General features: G+C 44.2%; 1 protein-coding gene across 2 annotated transcripts in view; it reads right to left on the bottom strand.

Annotated features, from left to right (window-relative positions):
* The window catches only part of LOC143646813 (uncharacterized), an 87926-nt gene that overhangs the window by 41500 nt on the left and 32939 nt on the right, over window positions 1–13487 (bottom strand). The window lies entirely within an intron of this gene.

Genomic DNA, 13487 nt, shown 5'->3' with positions numbered 1-13487 from the left:
GCCGTCAGGAATGTATGGTCAGGGAGATGGGACTAGGAGTTAAGACAAGCCGCATCCCTTGAATGAGCTACCCTCACGTGTGCCGCAACTCCCCCCACACCCCACACACCTGAACCCCGTCATCATCCCCCCACCTGCGCTCTAAGCACCCCTGCCCTGACCCCCAGCCCTGCTCATGTGTGCGAGCCTGTCCCAGCCTGACCCACCTTAACCAGTGAAAGCACACTTGCTCCATCCCTCCTGAGATCCTCCTACTGGCCCCTCAACCGCCCCCCCCCCCTCGTTTCCCTGCATACCTGGGGCACACCTGCCCCCAGCCCATACAGTTGCTCAACCCCCTCTGGGCCCCTCCTTGAGCTCTGAGCACGCGCACACACCCACTCACCCCATAGCCCATCAGCTCTGGGCAAGTATTGACCTGCGCATCCAGGCCATACCTACTCCCAGCCCACACAGGCACAATCCTACCCGTCTTCTCCTGAGCTGTGCACACGTGCATATCAGGGTCCTGCCTCCCAGACACACGCATTTTTCACGTTATGAAAAAGCCCACACAGCCAGAGACCTTTGGAGATCCAGAAGGAAAATGCCCCTGGGGAAGCCTTTTGAAATGAGGAGAGGAAGCTAGCAGATGTAGCTATGTGCCCTCCCAGCTGAGGTTGAATTTCATCAACCTTTCTTTGGAGTTAAGGTTTCTTTCTCTGGATGCCTTAATCTGGACATTTTCATGGCCTTAGAACTGCAAACTTGCAACTTAAGGAATTCTCTTTTTAAAAGCTGTTCCATTTCTGGTATATTTGCATTCCAGCAAACTAAAATAGACCCTAATTCACTCTGAAATATTACCTGAGTCTTGGGCCCCTTCAAAAGCAAGCAGCCTTTTCTTTTACTTTCATTAAAAGCATATACTCAGGAGTAGGGGCAGCACTAAAATCCCACTGATCCCAATGGACTGTCCATGAGGGCTATCCGGCTGCATCTTTTTAGGATCTTTTGAATGGGAAGAGGGAGTACCTTAGGAGGGACTCCTCCCTCCTTCCTTCTTCACCCTGCAGGAGCTCCTGTTCTCTCAGGGAGAAATCAGGGTCAGTCCAATAGATGTGGTTGGAAACCATGCCTAATATTGTCACCATGAGAAGAGTAGCTTGTGTGCCCAGGGTAAGATTTTAAAAATTTAACAGTGGTGTGTATGGATAATGAATAAAAAAGAAAAGAAAAGAAAACAGTAAAGGCAGCAGCCTGCCAGAACAGTGTCTTCCCAACAGCCTACTTCAGAATCGGAGATCATGGCACTTCACTAGCAGCTTCAGGCAACCCCCAAAGGCTACCCACTTGCTCCACCCCAACACGTGCACACAAACACACACACACACATGCATGCATGCACAAATATGATTGCACACACACACATATGTATCTACCTCTGCTGTCTTCTTTGGCTCCTGACCTCTTCTAACTTTAGTCTTAAATTTTTTTATGTATCTGTGCCCCTAAACTCATATGTTGTTGAGCTTTTGGGAATTTGCTTTTGAGCATTGTGCTGGTTTGAAATGATGTATGTACCCTAGAAAAGCCATGTTTTAATCCTAATCCCATTTTGTAAAGGCAGCTCTTTCTTCTAGTCCCTGTTCAGTATTATATGTCTGAAACTGTAATCAGATCATCTCCTTGGAGATATGACTCAATCAAGAGTGGTTGGTAAGCTGGATTAAGTGACAACATGTTTCCACCCATTTGGGTGGGTCTTGATTAGTTTCTGGAGTCTTATAAAAGAGGAAACATTTTGGAGAATGGGAGATTCAGAAAGAGCAGAGAAGAACGACATAGCCATGAGAAGCAGAGAACCAGCCAGTGACCTTTGGAGATGAAGAAAGAAAATGCCTCCTGGGGAGCTTCATGAAACAGGAAGCCAGGAGAGAAAGCTAGCAGATGACGCCATGTTCGCCATGTGCCCTTCCAGCTGAGAGAGAAGCCCTGACTGTGTTCACCATGTGACTTCTCACTTGAGAGAGAAACTGTGAACTTCATCGGCCTTCTTGAGCCAAGGTACCTTTCCCTGGATGGATGCCTTTCATTGGACATTTCTATAGACTTGTTTTATTGGGACATTTTCTTGGCCTTAGAATTTAAACTAGCAACTTATTAAATTCCCCTTTTTAAAAGCCATTCCATTTCTGGTACATTGCATTCCAGCAGCTAACAAACTAGAACAAACATCTTCTCTGAGCTCCTGAAAATTATTCATGAGAAATATATTAAAGGTAAAACTTTATATATCAGACAGATCAACAACTCTTAATGCACCTGAACTTCTTAGTTGCCAGGAAAATATATTAAAAAAGCAATTATTATGCATGATAGCTGTTCTAGTTTGCTAGCAGCTAGAATGCAGTATATCAGAACTGGAATGGCTCTCAAAAAGGGGAATTTAATTAGTTACAAGTTTACAGTTCCAAGAAAGTGAAAGTGTCCACATAAAAGCATCCATGTAAAGATCCATTCATTGAAGGAAGGCTGATGCATATGCGACACCTCTGTCAGCTGGGAAGGTACACTGGTCCGCTCCTGGATTCTGTTGCTTTCAGCCTCAGTTCCTGTGGAGGTTCTTCACTTAACATCTCCAGGGCTGGCTTTCAGTGCCTGGCTTCCCTTGGCTCTCTCCAGTTTCTGGCTTGCTTAACATCTCATGGCAACATTTGCTGGGCTCCAAGCATCTCCAAATATACATGCCTCGGTTCTCCAAGTGTCCACATCTGTGGCAGCTCAGCTGTGAAGTTTCTGTCAGTTCTGAGACTTCTGTCATTTCTCTAGGCGCTGTCCTTTCTATCATTTCTGGCTCTCTCTCAAAAAAGTTTCCTCTTTTAAAGGATTCCAGTAAACCAATCGAGACCCACCTGGAATGAGTGGGGTTACATTTCTATCGAATCAAAGTTAATACGCACAATAGGGTTGTCACATCTCCCTGGAGAAAATCCAATCAAAAGATTCCAACCTACGGTATTGAATCAGGATTAAAAGAAATGGCTGCTTTTGCAATATTAGATCAGGACTAAAACATGGCTTTTCTGGGGTACATGATAATTTCAAATCGGCACATACCACCCTGTGGACCCTTGAAAAGACATGTTTTTTCCGTATAAAACATACATTCACTCCATTACAACACCACAAAGCCTTAACACATTTCAGTAACAATACAAATACAATAAAAAGTTAAGATCAGTACAAAATGTCCTCAAAATCCACTACAGGGATGGTCAGTTCTAAGGCAAAAATTCTCGCCTAGCTCTGGACCTGTAAAACTCAGAACAAGTTATCTGCTGTTAATATACAACGAGGGACAGTCATAGGATGCATGTTTCCATTTCCATAGGGAGAAATTGGAAGGAACACAGGGATCACTGGACCTAAACAGTTCTGGAAAACTGCAAGAAAAAATCCATTAGATTTCAAAGTCTGAGAGCCATTTATCTTTGGGGCTTTAGAAAGTGACCATCTCAATCTCTCCAAGGGCCTACACAGCAGCCCACCTCTCTCTGAATTCTGCAACTTTGGAGGACATTGGGGAGACCACCATTTTCTAGGCTCTACCCTCTCCAAACATCAGGGCTGCACCTGGGCTCTCTGCCACCTCTGGGGCACATGCTCGAAACCTCCAGAACAATGTGGTGGCACCCAGGCTCTCCCCAATCTCCTATTGATGCGCTCCAGCCTCTCTGAGGCCTGAGGTGGCACAGCACTTCCTTAGCAATGAAGCAGAAGGACCATCTGCTTGCAGGGTAAACTCACCCTCTCCATGCATATGGGTCAGTCAGCTCTCCTGGCCCGAGGTTTTCTGGCTCCAGACCTTACCTTCCATGGTTCTGCCTCTGAAGTTACTTTTCCTCCAATTTTCCCCTTTTCTGTCAGTTTTGTCCAGACTAGCAGAATTCCATTTGTACATTTCATGACACTCTTGCTGCTTTTCTATGCAATATGCTGGGATCAAGACTTTCCACAAATCCTTCCTGGATAACTCCATCTCAAATCCTTGCTTGTCCTGTAACATCTGACTACTTCCATGTTTAGTCAAATATTCACATGGGGCACTACTCTCTGGGGCCTCCTTTCTTGAAGCCCAGTATTTCCCAGAACACCAATTTGTTTTCTTTCTACCCAAGAGTCCTGTTCTCAACTTATCTCTTTCCTCTCACATTTTACTATAAGCTTCAAGGAGCGGCCTGACTACATTTTCCACATTTCTACCAACAGTCTTTTCAAAGCAATTCAGGCCTTCTCTATCAAAATCCTCACAACTCTTTCAAAATCTTCCCCTTATCCATTTAAAAAGCCGTTCCAACATGTTTGCTATTTGCAAGCCACAGCAGCACTCCACTTCTCTGGTACCAAAATCTGTTCTAGTTTGCTAGCTGCCGGAATGCAATATACCATGAATGAAATGGCTTTTAAAAAGAGGAATTTAATAAGGTGCTAGTTTACAGTATTAAGGGCCAGAAAATGTCCCAATTAAAGCAACTCTAAAAATGTCCAAATTAAGGCACCAACAAGTGGTTACCTTCACTCAAGAGAGGCCGATGAAGTTCAGGGTTTCTCTCTCAACTGGAAAGGCACATGATGAATACTGTGATGTATTCCAGCTTCTTCTCCAGGGCTATTGCTTCGTTAAGCCCCCCAGGGGCATGCTCCTTCATCTCCAAAGGTCACTGGCTGGTGGACTCTAGTTCTGGTGTTTCTGCTGCTCTTGTCATTCCCAAGCTTTCTCCAAAGTCTTCCTCTTTTAAAGGATTCCAGTAAAGTAATCACGACCCACCTGGAATGGATGGAATCAATCTCCCTCAATTCAAAAGTTAAAATCTGGGATGTGCACCGGTGGCTCAGTGGCAGAATTCTTGCCTGCTGTGCTGGAGACCTGAGTTCAATTCCCAGACCCTGCCCATGCAAAGAAACCCTAATTGGGTGAGTCACCTCTACGTGGAGATAACCTAATCAAGTTTCCAGCCTATAGTGCTGAATAAGGATTAGAAGAAACAGTTGCTCCCTCTAGACTGATTAGGATTAAAACATGTCTTTTCTAAGGTGCATAAATCCTTTCAAACTAGCACATTTCACCCTCTGGACCCTAAAAAAGAGGTATTTTTCCCATACACAAGATACATTAATTCCATCACAATATCAAAAATCATTAAGCCATTTCATTAACAATACAAATACAATACAAGGTAAAGTCAGAACAAAGTCTCATCAAAATCAGTTACAGGCATGTTCTGCCTGAAAGCAAAATTATTCTCTGGCTCTGGGCCTGTAAAACTCAGAACAAGTTATTTACTGCCAACATACAAAGGAGGAACAGTCATAGTACACTTTTACCCATTTCCGTAGGGAGAAATTGGAAGGAACATGGGCCACAGGACCCAAGCAGTCTCAAACACCTGTGGGGCAAACTCCATTAGATTTCAAAGTCTGAGAGTCATTTATCTTCAGGGCTTTAGAAGGTGGCACTCCCACCCTTTCCAAGGGCCTGTGCAGCAGCCCACCTCTCTCCAAACGCAGACATTGAGGATACCACCCTTTTCTCAGCTCCACCCTCTCCAAACACTGGGGCTGCACTGGGGCTCTCTGATATCTCTGGGGAACATGTTCAACACCTCCATATGGTGGCAGCTAGGCTCTCTCCAAACCCCAAGGAATGAGCTGCACCCTCTTCAAGGTGTGAGGCACAACTCTTCCACTGCAACGAGGTGGAAGGTCCATTCTCTGCCTTTGGGGCAAACTCACCTTTCCAAGTACTCAGGTGGATCCATACTCTTGGCTCAAGATTTCTTGACTTTAGCTTCCATAGTTCTGCCTCTGAAGTTATTTTACCCCCACATTGTTTCTTTTCTGAGCCCCCAAGTCCAGGCTGGTAATGGTTCCTTTTATATAGGTCCTGCAGCACATTTGTTGGCTTTCTATGTAGCAACCAAGGATCATGCCCATCAGACAGCTGGAGTTTCCACAAATCCTTCCTCAGATAATTCCATCTCTAATCCTGACTTTTTCTGAAATGGCCGACTGGTTCCGCATTTGGGTAAATCCTCACATAGGGCATGATTCTCTGGGGTCTCCCTTCCTGGAAACCCAGAACTTTCCAGAACATCAATTTCTGGTTTCTTTGCACCTAAGCGTTCAGTTTCAGCATATCTCTTTCCTGTCGCCTTTCACTATAAGCTGTGATGAGAAACCAGGCTGCACTTTCCACATTTAATTTGGAAATCTCTTCTGCTAAATGTTGAAGTTCATGGCTTTTAAAATCTGCCTTCCAGCCAAAGCCACTAGTCAGTTTTGCCAGATTAGCTGCCATTTTAAAACAAGGATCACCTTCCCTCCAGTTTACAACAACACATGCCTCACTTCTGCCTAGAGCCTCATCAAAGGTATCTTAGAGTCTACATTTCTAACAACAGTCTCTTCAAACATCCTAGGCTTTCTCTGTCAAACTCCTCAGGACTCTTTCAAATTCTTCCCCTTATCCATTTAAAAAGCCATTCCAACATGTTTGGCATTTGCAAACCACAGCAGCAACCCATCTCCCTGGTACCAAAATCTGTACTAGTTTGCTAACTGTCAGAATGCAATATACCAGGAATGGAATGGCTTTTAAAAGGGGGAATTTAATAAGGTGCTAGTCTACAGTTCTAAGGCTGAGAAAATGTCCCAATTAAAGCAACTCTAAAAATGTCCAAATTAAGGCACCAACAAGAGGTTGCCTTCACTCAAGGAAGGCTGATGAAGGTGCAAAGAAACCAGAAATTGATGTTCTGGAAAGTTCTGGGTTTCCAGGAAGGGAGACCCCAGAGAATCATGCCCTATGTGAGGATTTACCCAAATGCGGAACCAGTCGGCCATTTCAGAAAAAGTCAGGATTAGAGATGGAATTATCTGAGGAAGGATTTGTGGAAACTCCAGCTGTCTGATGGGCATGATCCTTGGTTGCTACATAGGTTTTTCTCTCAACTGGAAAGTAAATAGTGAACATGGTGAATAACTCTGAAGTTATTCCATTTCCTTTCCAGGCCTCTTGCTTCATGAAATTTCCTCTCCAGGCCTCTTGCTTCATGAAGCTCCCCCAGGGGCATTCTCCTTTATCTCCAAAGGTTATTGGCTGGTGACTCTGTAGTTCTGGTGTCTCTGCTGCTCTTGTCATCCCCAAGCTTTCTCCAAAATGCTTCCTCTTTTAAAGGATTCCAGTAAAGTAATCAAGACCCACCTGGAATGGGTGAAGTTACACCTCTCTCAACTCAAAAGTCAAAACCCACAATTGAGGGAGTCACATCTCCATGGAGATAACCTAATTTAGTTTCCAAGCTATAGTACTGAATAGGGATTAGAAGAAACAGTTGTTCCCACAAGATTGATTAGGATTCAAACATGTCTTTTCTAGGGTACATAAATCCTTCCAAACCGGCACAGTCTCCTATGATTGTTGTATGGAAAAAATTAGCTAAAATTTCTAAAGTATTTAGTATAATTTTTATTCAAAGAAATTTAAAACTGGCTTAAAATGGGCAGCAGACTAGCAGCACCTCCTGAAAAATGGAAATTATGAGCTCCAGCCATATCAAATCAGGCCTCTGGGAGTAGAGACCAGGAAGGCCTGTTTTGACAAGCTGATAAATGGGCAAAGCACTGGTTTAGGGTAGAGTTTCTTAGTCAGTTCTGTTGATGCAGGGTGCTTATTTAAAGATGCAGACTACCAGCCTTAGCCCAGCTGTACTGAACCAAAATATATGGGATTGACACTGATGCAAAGCATTTATAATAGTACAGTATATGCTAATTCTGTATTTTATTCATGATTCTTCTGTAAACCTTTATATTCTCTAATAAAACTTATATATTGGGGTTGGGTCTCACAGTTTTTAAAAAGCTACCTACCTGGTAAGTTTGAACACTATTGATGGTGAGGCAGGATAGAATAGGGCTTCAAGGCTGTGGTCCCTGGTCTTCTATTCACCTTCAAGAGTTAATACAGGGCTGCAAACTTCTTGGGAGGGAAATTTTCCCTAAAGCCCTGAAATCTCCCTAAACCAGTGAAACCTCCTGAAACCAGTAAAGCTTGTAAAATTCTAGGCCCCAAACAAATTTTTAATATAAGAAGCATAGGGTCATAAAGATTGTTAACCATCTGCCCAATGACAAATTTTAGGTATATGACAAGAAACTATGAATTTGGCTATCTTCTCCTAGAACAAAGATAATGCCTGGAGCCCAAAGACCACCCAGGGAACCTGCACAAAAGAGACAGCGTGGTGCTCAAAGGTCACTAGGGAAACCTGCTACCTATAACACTTACTATAAAACCAGCTAAGCCCAACCCAATCAGCACATGTCCCATCCTTGGGCATATCCACATTAACTTTTTCCTGTGTAACCTCTCTTTTTAAATAAACTTTACTATTTTTTCTTACTGGCCTTCTTATCTCTACTTTCTTTATTTTCCAGACCCCTGAACCTAGATCGGGGCTTAGCTGGCAGCACTGCCAGCCAGGCACACTGGAGGATAATAAACGCAAATCTCTTTAATTTACAGGTAGGGAGGTAAGATCCCCCAAGAGTGAAGAGACATGCCCAAGGCGTCTCCTTAAACCTAAAGAAGTTATAAGCCTTTAAGATTAAAATCCTCCCTTCTACCTAACTAGTGCTGTGGCCTCGGGCAAACTATCCATTTCCAAACCTGTGAAAGGGCAAAAGTCATTCCTAACCCTAGAGGTGGCCATGAATACTAATTGAAACCAAAATGAGTCAGTTACCACCCATGGCTCCACTGTGAACAAGGGAAAACAAATATTTGGTCCTCTTAGCCTGAAATGCCTGCAGGCCCCTGAAACCTGCAGAGCCAGTTTCCCTCCAGGAGTCCTTACTAATAATAAGACATCACGCAAATGAGAGTCACTGCTGGAGGTGGGGAGTCGGTGGGGAGGGAAAGGGAGGAATTTCAGAGAGGGTCGATCTCAGTACCTCTTGGCTTGGGCTGAGAGCTCAGATGTTCTCTGGACCAGGCGAGATGTGCGCTGCCCTGGGATTTCTGTGTTCTGATGCAGGAGAGCAACGGGGGAAACTTCCAGCTCACCACCACCACCCCAGCTGCGTTTGGCCCCAGGCCACATTCTTGGCCAATGGGCAATTCTCTTCCTGTAGAGAGAAAACTTCCCGTCTGCTTCCCGCAGGGAAGAATTTACCTTCCCCAAGAAGGTGTCGCCTTCCTAAAACAGCATGAATCTCTGGATCTCTATAGGAAGATTTAGCTGCCTAAGCTTCAGGGATGCGCTCCGGCTCTTGCTAGAAGCTTACCCCACTCCAGCCTTCTCTCAAATGGAGGCTGACAAGTTTCTGAAATAGGAGGGAGGAGAAAAGATCAAAACTCAATTAAAGGAGCTTTACTGTGAGGCTATGAACAGGCAGGCTGACGCCTAATATATACAACTTGTATGGGATGGTTGGTAGGGGTAGGGAGAGGGAAGTGGTAGATTTTCTTTGTCTAACTTGGGAGTGAGAAATTGGGAGGCTAAGCAGGAAGCTATGGCAAGCTTGTAGCTGCCAGGGTTGTAGATGTGGGAAAGAGGGTGTTGGAAAAGGGGAGCTATTACAAGACTGTAGCTGCCAGGGCTGTAAATGCCAGAGAGTGGAGATTAGATAAGGTGATCTATCACAGGAATGCAGCTGCCAGATGGTAGATGCAAGGACAATCATGGGGCTGCTATGTAAGCAGACAGGTTTGGTTTTGCGAAGGCTGATTTGGTTTTGCAAGGGCCTCCTGGAAGTTATGGGTAGGGGGAGTTTCTTGGAATTTTTGCTAAGGGTCCATTCCTTCATGGGGTGGGGGTGGGAGGTTATCCAAATAGAGGCAGCGTCTAAGCAGGAATGGCTCAGGCCCTCTACGAACTCATGGAAGCCAGGGAAGAAGGAACAGCCAATCACTTCCAGGTTTTTGCAGATCTCAATGTAAACTCTGGGATAACATGTCCAGGTTCTCATCCCTAACCTGTCTTCAGTGGCCAGTGCTCCTCAGGTCTGCCTGATACTTTAACCTTTGTACAGCTGATGACAGTTCCCCTCTTCTCCTTTATCAAACTTTTCCATCGAGACCCAAACTGAAGCTCTTTCTCTGAGATATACTCTTGAGGGGGAGGTAATGGGCCTTCCTCTCTGTTCCCAGAACATATCGTTCGCAATTCTAGATGCAAAAATCAGCTGCTCTGTTAAGATCTGAGGGAAGAGGCATCTTCAAGGATTTTGTGGAGTCGTTATCCGAAAGCATCCCTGACTCCACCAGGCCTGGCCTTAGTATTTGACCCAGTCCCACTTGCCAACCATTTACGTGCTCTTTCCCTCTTTATGGGTTTGATAACAGCAAAATAATCCCAACCATCCATCTGCCACTCGGCTACAAGAATTCTTGTCACATTTGTAATAAAATTCACACTCTTTACTACAAGAAACCAGGTGATGAGTCCCAATGGAATGTGCAGTCAAATTCTATTCCAGGGCAGTCTCCAGGGCTGCTGGGTAAGTTGAATAGTATGACATCAATATCAGTTGAAGGGAAGTCTTCCTTGAGCACTGCCTATTCTGTCACTGCTGCCAAGATGCAACAGATTTGCATCAAACCTCCCCTAGCATCCTAGCACAGCCAGGAAAGGGAAAGCAAAGCTAAAACTACTCCAGACACAGTGCCTTAAGCCAGGAAGCTCTAGGCAGTTTCTCTGTGGGAATTTTATATTTAAGGTAGAAAATAATGACTGCCACCTAAAGTGGCATCAGGTTAATAATTCCGAGCATACAGTAGGTCAGTTGCTATTTCAATGACTACTGAAATAAAATTTCAATGAAGAGGGAGTACAAGCATCATGAGCTAGGTTTAGGGAGCAGGGAAACTGTGGGATTGGCAGAAAGCGTGTACTGGTTCAAATGCATTACAAATGAACAAGGGTGAACTAGGAAAAATAAGAATACACACATCACCTAAGGAACAGGGGAACTAAAAAAGACAGGTTTTTTCTTTATTTCCTGCCGAGACAACTCCCATGGGCTTTTTAATTTCAATTTTCACTGTATATCAATGACACGGCTCAGCTCGTGGTCATTACCACCCTAAATCCAAGCGTCTCTCTCTTTATCACAATGTCCCTTTTCGTGATCGATGTTTGTCTTTTCCCTATCCGGCTCCAGGGTGCGCTGCTCCCGCTCGGCGCAGCCGCCGCGGAATCCCAGCGCGGGGAAAGCGGGAAATGCCCGGCAACGCCCACTCCCGCCCAGCGGTGGGTCAGTTCCTGTCCGGGCCGGCGAGGCCTCCACGGCGGCAGGGGATAGCCATGCCGAGGGAGGCGGTTGCTCAAAGTTCAACCGGGGAACGACCCGGGCAGACCGAGTGTGGATGGGCCGGGACTCGGTCTTCACCCGGGTGGGCACATCGGGCGGGCAAAGGTATGCCAGGGTCCAGGCTTTCTCCCGCTCCCCTCATTGGCGCGGGCGCGGCCAACCGGCTTCCGCATTGGATGATTGCAGTTCAAAGAGGCGGACCGTCTCCAGATCTCTCCCGTTATTGGCCAGACGCGATGTCAATCCCGAAGAAGGTTTTCCGAAGCGCTGAATTCCCCCGGCTGGGGGCAAGATCCTGCTGAAAAGCCGACTGAGGTCCGATTTCGCTTTTGTTTTGAATCTTGGTGCATCCCGGTGCCGCACCGTTTGAGGCTGACTCCTTCCTCTTTTGTATGGGGTTCTTCTGGTCCTGACACAGACGTGGAATGTGGATGAGATTGTTGCCAAGGGTACTAGTAGAAGGACCTCAGAATCAAGGAGGTTCTGGGTAGAGGCTGGGTTGCAGCCCATTCTGGTGACCACAACCCCCTCCCCACCGTCCAGCTTCAGGGGTCGACTGGAGTAACAGAGTCTTACCGCTAAAAAGACCCTTCCAGATAATCTAGGCAGCTGTTCTAACCTACAAGTGTGCATTTGTAGAGGAGAAGGGGTGATTGTGTTAAAAGTGCAAACTCTAACCGTACACTAGAACTACCGAATCAGATTTTTGGAAAGCTAGTCCTGGAATCTTCTTTTTTTTTTCCACAAGCTCAGAAGGGGCATTTCACTGGAACAATGGGCTTTTGATCTGAGCTAAACTCCCTAATTTACAAATGAAACAGATCTCTGAGGGGAGGGTGTAGTGAGAGGACTAAAGGGAAATTATCTGCAGGTTGTAAAACTTAAGACAGCGCTGTCCAAAAGAAATATAATGCAAGCTGTGCACGTACTTTTAAATTTCTATATAGCCACATTTTTAAAAAAGTAGAAAGAACCAAGTAAATTGCCTTTTATTCAATCCAGTATTTAAGAAATATCATTTGAACCTTAATCAGTACAAAAAACTGAGATATACTTTACATTTTTTTCGTGGTGACTTTAAAAACTAGTTTGTGTTTTACACTTACCGCATGTCAGTTTGGACTTGCCGTATTTCAGACACTAAGCTCCATGTGGCTAGTGTCTCCGTTATTGAAATGTTCAATCATATGGTTTCAAACTCAAATCCTCAAGAACATGCCTTTTTAATTTTGACATTTCTCCTTAGCGTGTATTTTCATCTCATTCTTTAATGACTGATGATGTTGAAAATCATTTCATGTGCTAATTTGCAACCCGTTTATCTTTTGTGGTGATATACTATTTTGTTCATTTTTTATAGGTTTTTGTCATTATTGAGTTGTCAGATTTCTAAATATATTCTAGATAGAAGCCCTGTGTCACATATACATTGCACAAATGTTTTTCCCAATTGGCTTTTTTTATGGCAAATAAACTAATTTTAATGAACTCCGATTTACTGAGCTTTCTTTTAATTTATATCATGCTCTTTATGTTGTATTTAAGAAATCTCTGCCAAACACAGGAAGTACTAAGTTTTCTCCTATATTTTCTTCTAAAAGTTCATATTTTAGCTCTGATATTTAAATGTCCGATCCATTTAATCTACTTTCAGTATAGTAACAATTATAATCAAACATAGCTCCTCAGTTTTTTAGAAACAACACAAAAGTTAAATTCCCAGAACCAGCATAGAATTCTGTGCCAAACATCTTTGAAAAGTCCCTACCAGGACGGACCTCATAAAGTCAATTAGGCCCCTAGTTATGCACGCCTTGCACAATTAAAAATAAAGCCCTGCTTACACTGAACCCACCCCTATAGAACTAACAGATTCCTGTTCCAATCAATGAAACCCATCATACTTTCTATTTATGAAACTGACCATAAACCACAGGTCTTTGAATCTGCTTTCCTTTTGCAGGCTAACCATTTCCTTGCTGCTGAAGGATTCTTGGTGTCCTGAATAAAATGCTATAAACTGCAACTCAACTCTGATTTGTCTTTCAACAATGGTGTAAGGAAAGAGGTTCACGCTTTATTTGTTTCCATATGGCTATTCAATTGTTCCACCATTGTTGAAAAGATTA

The sequence above is a fragment of the Tamandua tetradactyla genome, chromosome 9, assembly GCF_023851605.1.
Source record: "Tamandua tetradactyla isolate mTamTet1 chromosome 9, mTamTet1.pri, whole genome shotgun sequence".
Lineage (NCBI taxonomy): Eukaryota > Metazoa > Chordata > Mammalia > Pilosa > Myrmecophagidae > Tamandua > Tamandua tetradactyla.
This window is presented reverse-complemented; position numbering and strand designations above follow the sequence as displayed.